Source organism: Ylistrum balloti, unplaced genomic scaffold (assembly GCF_031769215.1).
Source record: "Ylistrum balloti isolate Yb309-2 unplaced genomic scaffold, AGI_CSIRO_Ybal_v1 Utg371086, whole genome shotgun sequence".
Taxonomy (NCBI): Eukaryota; Metazoa; Mollusca; class Bivalvia; order Pectinida; family Pectinidae; genus Ylistrum; species Ylistrum balloti.
In genome coordinates this window covers 114,203-122,604 of record NW_026782599.1, presented here as the reverse complement: position 1 = coordinate 122,604, position 8,402 = coordinate 114,203, and the positions used below count along the sequence as shown (strand labels likewise).

The window sequence follows — 8,402 nt, the reverse complement described above, 5'->3', positions numbered from 1 at the left end:
TGTGCCCTGATCATTCGATCTGGGAGCATTAAACAATATATACGTGTTCTTAAAGTCCTCAAAGACCTAATGAATTAGATATATGCAGGATGCAAATAAGAAACATTTTGATTATATCAGAAATAGAGAAAAAAGAACTTAAAAGAAATCGTATGTGTGTATTGCCAGAACACATCGAACCCTTCGAGGTGACCAACGTTACCGTATTAGGGAACTAATATGTTGCCTTGACCTGGAACTTTATTTAGATGTCACTTGTTTCCATGAGATTTTTGCCGATGAAAAATTCAGTATGAACATAGAACCAACTTTATGCCTGCGTTCCTTAACTAAATCCACATCTGATAACAAATAACGCGGATTGTGTTTGGTTTTGCAATCAGAAAACGAAAAGGTTGATAAATTTACCTTTATTTTATATGAAACCTAATATAAACAAAAAAGAAAAAAGAAAGAAGCCCGGATGTAACATCATCGCCCAATGTTTATACACAACGCTTGAATCTTGGCAACTTTCCAACGCCTTAGTTAACAAGCATTATATAACAAATCACCGAAGGCGTGGCTGGTGTTGTTATTTCTGTAGAACACTACAGCTATATCCAAAACGAAAGTAGATTGTCCTTAAAATTTCCAATAATGACGTGGATCTATAAATAAGTATAGCAAGATATACTGGAAGACCTATTGCCAGTCACGGACCTGTCAGAACTTATCATTATTTGTTTCAATATTCCAGACACGATTTATCTCCGTACGTCGCCAGACACAAAACGTGAGTATGATAAAGGTTTATCCACCTCGCAATTTGGACGTAGAAATTCAAGATCACCATTCTCGTGAGTTTACTTCTATATCGTAACTGCTGTTTACCACTATGTGTCCTAGTGAAATTTATAGGACGAACAAATAATTAACTTTTCTCCGCCAAATCTTTCTTCAGTGTTCCTCGGGGAACTTCACTTTAGCAAAAGTAAGACTTCGGGATATTATGCTGGGACATGTAGCGTCGCTTTACCCAGACCATAGTTGATTGGTAGGTTGACAGATTTTCCGTCTCCGCGACTCCTCCCGTGTCCGGGTATCGTCTCGCCGACGAACGCCAGTGTTCTGGTGACGTTGAAGCCACGGTAAGACTTGGGGATATTTGATGTTGCCAGGGATCTCAATTTTAACCTGACCATTATAGAAATCAGAGGTATCTATAGTTAGTCAGGGGTCTTAACTTGGATATACTTATGGTGGGCCGGGGGTTCTAAATTAACCTTGGCCATGGTAAGACATGGAGATACTTATGGTGGATCTGGGATCTTAACTCTACCTTGGCCGTGATAAATGAAATTTTCAACAATTTCTCTTTCATTATATTGTGAGACCGTTACTTAACTATTCACTAGCGTGTCCTTTGTAATACAACTGAATACAACCCGGATGTCGTCGGTGAACAGAAGGCGTTAACCATCGGATCTATCGCTCCACGTTATAACTATTTTAATAACAATTTTGTACCCATGGTAAAATTTCCTGTTTCTGTTGTAAATTTCAGTAAAACCTTAACCGTACATAATTTTTTAAAGGATAGAACATCATTTTTGTATCAGGCTCCATGCTGATTGTTTATTTTTATAAAACAAATTTTCAAAATTAATATAACAATTCTTTGTTTTCAATAATTGGGATTAAGCTGTCAATTCCTGACCTTGTCGCACTGAATACACGGAATTGTCTCTGACACTCGTCTCACTTGATGATGTATTTTTCTCAACAGATGATTCGATTGTGTTTTGAACTCTGCCTCTTTACATCTGTTTTGGCTGTTCATTACAATCAATCCTTAACTGAAGACCAACCACAACAAGAAGTAAGTTTACCTTTTGGTACTCTATAATGTAATCTAGTTGTCAAAACCACTCATGTGAGATGTGTTTTTAAAGCATGTGTACGTGTAGGGCATCACACATGTGAGATGTGTAGTTAAGTGTTGTATACATGTAGGGTATCACACATGTGGGATGTGTAGTTAAGTGTTGTGTAGGGTATTACACATGTGAGATGTGTTTTTCAAGCATGTATACGTTTAGGGTATCACACATGTGAAATAGGTAGTTAAGTCATGTGTTGGGTATCACACATGTGAGACGTGTAGTGAAGTCATGTGTACGTGTAGGGTATCACACATGTGAGATGTGTTTTTAAAGCATGTGTAGGGTATCACACATGTGAGACGTGTAGTGAAGTCATGTGTACGTGTAGGGTATCACATGTGTGAGATGTGTAGTTAAGTCATGTGTACGTGTAGGGTATCACACATGTGAGATGGGTTTTTAAAGCATGTGTAGGGTATCACACATGTGAGATGTGTTTTTAAAGCATGTGTAGGGTATCACACATGTGAGATGTGTTTTTAAAGCATGTGTAGGGTATCACACGTGAGATGTGTAGTTAAGTCATGTGTACGTGTAGGGTATCACACGTGTAAGATGTGTTTTTAAAGCATGTGTACATGTAGGATATCACACATGTGATATGTGTAGTTAAGTGTTGTGTACGTGTAGGGTATCACACATGCGAGATGTGTAGTTAAAACATGTGTACGTGTAGGTTATCACACATGTGATATGTATAGTTAAATCATGTGTATGTGTAGGGTATCACACGTGTGAGATGTGGTTTTAAAGCAAGTGTACGTGTAGGGTATCACACATGTGATATGTGTAGTTAAGTCATGTGTACGTGTAGGGTATTACACGTGTGAAATGTATTTTTAAAGCATGTGTACGTATAGGGTATCACACGTGTTAGATGTGTAGTTAAATGTTGTGTACGTGTAGGGTATTAAACATGTGGGATGTATAGTTAAAGCATGTGTATGTGTAGGGTATCACACATGTGAGATGTGTTTTTAAAGCATGTGTAGGGTATCACACATGTGAGATGTGTTTTTAAAGCATGTGTAGGGTATCACACGTGAGATGTGTAGTTAAGTCATGTGTACGTGTAGGGTATCACACGTGTGAGATGTGTTTTAAAGCATGTGTACGTATAGGGTATCACACGTGTGAGATGTGTTTTTAAAGCATGTGTACGTGTAGGATATCACACATGTGATATGTGTAGTTAAGTGTTGTGTACGTGTAGGGTATCACACATGCGAGATGTGTAGTTAAAACATGTGTACGTGTAGGTTATCACACATGTGATATGTATAGTTAAATCATGTGTATGTGTAGGGTATCACACGTGTGAGATGTGGTTTTAGAGCAAGTGTACGTGTAGGGTATCACACATGTGATATGTGTAGTTAAGTGTTGTGTACGTGTAGGGTATCACACATGTGATATGTGTAGTTAAGTCATGTGTACGTATAGGGTATTACACGTGTGAAATGTATTTTTAAAGCATGTGTACGTATAGGGTATCACACGTGTTAGATGTGTAGTTAAATGTTGTGTACGTGTAGGGTATTAAACATGTGGGATGTATAGTTAAAGCATGTGTATGTGTAGGGTATCACACAAGTGAGATGTGTTTTTAAAGCATGTGTAGGGTATCACACATGTGAGATGTGTTTTTAAAGCATGTGTAGGGTATCACACGTGAGATGTGTAGTTAAGTCATGTGTACGTGTAGGGTATCACATGTGTGAGATGTGTTTTTAAAGCATGTGTACGTATAGGGTATCACACGTGTGAGATGTGTTTTTAAAGCATGTGTACGTGTAGGGTATCACACATGTGATATGTGTAGTTAAGTGTTGTGTACGTGTAGGGTATCACACATGTGATATGTGTAGTTAAGTGTTGTGTACGTGTAGGGTATCACACATGCGAGATGTGTAGTTAAAACATGTGTACGTGTAGGTTATCACACATGTGAGATGTATAGTTAAAGCATGTGTATGTGTATGGTATCACACATGTGGGATGTGTAGTTATAACATGTGTACGTGTAGGTTATCACACGTGTGAGATGTGTAGTTAAGTGTTGTGTATGTGTAGGGTATCACAGGTGTGAGATAGGTAGTTAAGTCATGTGTCGGGTATCACACGTGTGAGGTGTGTTTTTAAAGCATGTGTACGTATAGGGTATTACACGTGTGAGATGTGTTTTTAAAGCATGTGTACGTGTAGGGTATCACACATGTGATATATGTAGTTAAGTGTTGTGTACGTGTAGGGTATCACACATGTGATATGTGTAGTTAAGTGTTGTGTACGTGTAAGGTATTGCACGTGTGAGATAGATAGTTATAACATGTGTACGTGTAGGGCATCGCACGTGTGAGATGTGTAGTTAAGTGTTGTGTACGTGTAGGGTATCACACATGTGAGATAGGTAGTTAAGTCATGTGTACGTGTAGGTTATCACACATGTGAGATGTGTTTTTAAAGCATGTGTACGTGTAGTGTATCACACGTGTGAGATAAGTAGTTAAAAGATGTGTACGTGTAGAGTATCACACATGTGCGATGTGTAGTTAAGTAATGTGAGCGTGTAGGGTGTGAGATGTGTTTTTAAAGCATGTGTGCGTGTAGGGTATCACACGTGTGAGATAGGTAGTTAAAACACACGTGTGAGATAGGTAGTTAAAACATGTTTACGTGTAGGGTATCACACGTGTGAGATAGGTAGTTAAAGCATGTTTACGGATAGGGTATCACACGGGTGACACATGTTGTACGTGTAGGGTATCACACGTGGTAGTTAAAACATGTTTACGTGTAGTGTGTATGTGTACGTGTAGGGTATCACACGGGTGAGATAGGTAGTTAAAGCATGTTTACGGATAGGGTATCACACATGTGAGATGTGTTTTTAAAGCATGTGTAGGGTATCACACGTGAGATGTGTAGTTAAGTCATGTTAAAGCATGTTGTGTACGTAGGGTATACATGTGATATGTGTAGCATGTGTAGGGTATCACACATGTGATGTGTTTTTAAAGCATGTGTAGGGTAGATGTGTAGTTAAGTCATGTGTAAGTGTAGGGTATCACATGTGTGAGATGTGTTTTTAAAGCATGTGTACGTATAGGGTATCACACGTGTGAGATGTGTTTTTAAAGCATGTGTACGTGTAGGGTATCACACATGTGATATGTGTAGTTAAGTGTTGTGTACGTGTAGGGTATCACACATGCGAGATGTGTAGTTAAAACATGTGTACGTGTAGGTTATCACACATGTGAGATGTATAGTTAAAGCATGTGTATGTGTATGGTATCACACATGTGGGATGTGTAGTTATAACATGTGTACGTGTAGGTTATCACACGTGTGAGATGTGTAGTTAAGTGTTGTGTATGTGTAGGGTATCACAGGTGTGAGATAGGTAGTTAAGTCATGTGTCGGGTATCACACGTGTGAGGTGTGTTTTTAAAGCATGTGTACGTATAGGGTATTACACGTGTGAGATGTGTTTTTAAAGCATGTGTACGTGTAGGGTATCACACATGTGATATATGTAGTTAAGTGTTGTGTACGTGTAGGGTATCACACATGTGATATGTGTAGTTAAGTGTTGTGTACGTGTAAGGTATTGCACGTGTGAGATAGATAGTTATAACATGTGTACGTGTAGGGCATCGCACGTGTGAGATGTGTAGTTAAGTGTTGTGTACGTGTAGGGTATCACACATGTGAGATAGGTAGTTAAGTCATGTGTACGTGTAGGTTATCACACGTGTGAGATGTGTTTTTAAAGCATGTGTACGTGTAGTGTATCACACGTGTGAGATAAGTAGTTAAAAGATGTGTACGTGTAGAGTATCACACATGTGCGATGTGTAGTTAAGTAATGTGAGCGTGTAGGGTGTGAGATGTGTTTTTAAAGCATGTGTGCGTGTAGGATATCACACGTGTGAGATAGGTAGTTAAAACATGTTTACGTGTAGGGTATCACACGTGTGAGATAGGTAGTTAAAGCATGTTTACGGATAGGGTATCACACGGGTGAGATAGGTAGTTAAAACATGTTTACGTGTAGGGTATCACACGTGTGAGATAGGTAGTTAAAGCATGTTTACGGATAGGGTATCACACGTGTGAGATAGGTAGTTAAAACATGTGTACGTGTAGGGTATCACACGGGTGAGATAGGTAGTTAAAGCATGTTTACGGATAGGGTATCACACGTGTGAGATAGGTAGTTAAAGCATGTTTACGGATAGGGTATCACACGGGTGAGATAGGTAGTACGGATAGGGTATCACACGGGTGAGATAGGTAGTTAAAACATGTGTACGTGTAGGGTATCACACGTGTGAGATAAGTAGTTAAAAGATATGTACGATAAGGGTATCACACGTGTGAGATAAGTAGTTAAAAGATATGTACGATAAGAGTATATAAACAACAAAATTTGTTATGCTTACCATGATCAACTGTAACAAAATTCTTAGTAATCTTGAAATGAAAGGTAGGAATATTTAATTGTTTTTGATCGTAACATTGATAACAGAGTACACCAGTTTTTCACTCAGTATGGATAACAGAAATTAATATGTTCAGTCTGCCAAATCTTCATAATTATGTAGTAAAATGTCAGTGTCTGATGATCAAACGAGATAATATTTTTGTTCCTATCATAAACTGAAGTTTACAAATACTGAATGATAATTTCTATTCATATTTTGTAGGAGAGAGAAGGTCCACTCAAGAATTATATTGGATTTGCTATATTATTCGGTGTTGTCGTCCTCTTTTTAGGACTACTTTTTGTCGTTTGTAAGTTCGGGTATCTTGTGGACAAAATAAAGGAAGTTCTTGGTAGGAGGAGGGCGAGAAAATACAGTGAGTACCATCTCCGGACAAGTCATCTGGACGAATAACGAATTGTGAGTAACATCTCCGGACAAGTTATCTGGTCAGTAACGATTCTTAAGGATAGCAAGCAGACCGGACAAGTTTCATGACGATGTTTGACTAGATTTCTATGGTAGCTCTTTTTATGTTTGTTGTTTTTTGTTGGTTTCTGTAAAGACATTTTGCAAGATGATGATCTGATTATTGTGTCCAATCTAAAGGTGAAGTTCATCATCAATTCATGAAATGTACAAATAAAATATAATTTGATTACACAAGAATATTTCCTTAAATATGAGGACCGAAGTTACAAGTTCTAATGGTACAACACAATGATGTAGAGAAGGACAATAGTAGAGTCACACTATACATGACGTGAATTTAGGTCACACTGTATAACTAAGGATGTAGGATGAAGTCTTTTTATACTTGAATATATTTCATAAAGTTCAGAAATACAACATATGGAAAATTATAAAAATAATAAAATAAAACATTCTATAACATTGTTCTCACTGAAAGTAAGCATTATCCAAAATCACAATTAATTATAATGAATACCCCTATAAGATCAAGCTTTTGTTTACATGTTCTATCTATAGATCTAACTTCCATGCACACTTCTATTACATAACTTCCTGTTTGTATGAACATTATGTTTAAGTCTGTTTTAGAAATAAATCATTATGTCAATGCTTATCAAAGCAACATGCTTTTAAATATCGAAATGTGAAGATAAGAACATTCAGGTCAAATTTAACTTATGCAATCCATACTAAAGAGTAATAGTCAATAGTTATGTGATTCTATTGTATCGACAACTCATACCAGGAAACATGATATCCAGAGAGCTTTTAGTCAAACGGAAGTGATCTTGACTGAATTAGCGAGAGTACTAAAACTGTAAATTCCGAGTAATCATCCTATGAGCATGAACCAAATAAAAAAAATTAACAATATTTTATACGAAAACTCTACATACAACTTTGAGAGTTTAAACAAAAATACTAAAAACACAAAAATCGGTTCTGGAAAAGGTTATACATTCTAACCAACCGATAGTAATAATGAGGGGAAATATGGTGTAACATCATAAAGAACAATTCAAAAATTCAACATGAAATAACACTGGAAACTATTGATTTAATGTGTTAATCTTCATTTACTTTTCCATTTTATGGTTATTTATTTTCTTTAATTTATTATTTCTTTTACTTAAATCGCATGGTAAGGAGGCTGATTTAGATGCTGTTTCGGGTCGTTTTTATAAATAAGTTATGAAATGAACTTGAAAATTACTGAAGTTTTCTATCCTGCATATTACACGCTGAAATCAATTACATACAACGCGGTCATATGGAGGGTTCAACATAATACGTTATTTTTTTATGTCTATCGAATTCATCAGTTATTTATTTACTTTTGTTTATTTTTCCTTTATGTTACTAACTTATGTAATCAACCATTTCATGACATATAACAATAATACATATTATTCTTATATTGTAAAAACGTCTCTAACAAATTATTTCGTCTTAGATTTGACTTAATGATCACATTTCCTATGCGAATGAAAACAGGAAACATACACTTTACTAC

General features: G+C 36.7%; 1 long non-coding RNA gene across 1 annotated transcript; it reads left to right on the top strand.

The window, feature by feature from the left end:
- The first annotated feature begins 611 nt into the window (after positions 1 to 611).
- Positions 612 to 7,268, top strand: LOC132560615 (uncharacterized). Its single transcript, XR_009554664.1, has 4 exons — positions 612 to 775; positions 944 to 1,130; positions 1,769 to 1,861; positions 6,638 to 7,268. It is a non-coding gene; the product is annotated as an uncharacterized LOC132560615 (long non-coding RNA).
- The last annotated feature ends 1,134 nt before the right edge of the window (positions 7,269 to 8,402 follow it).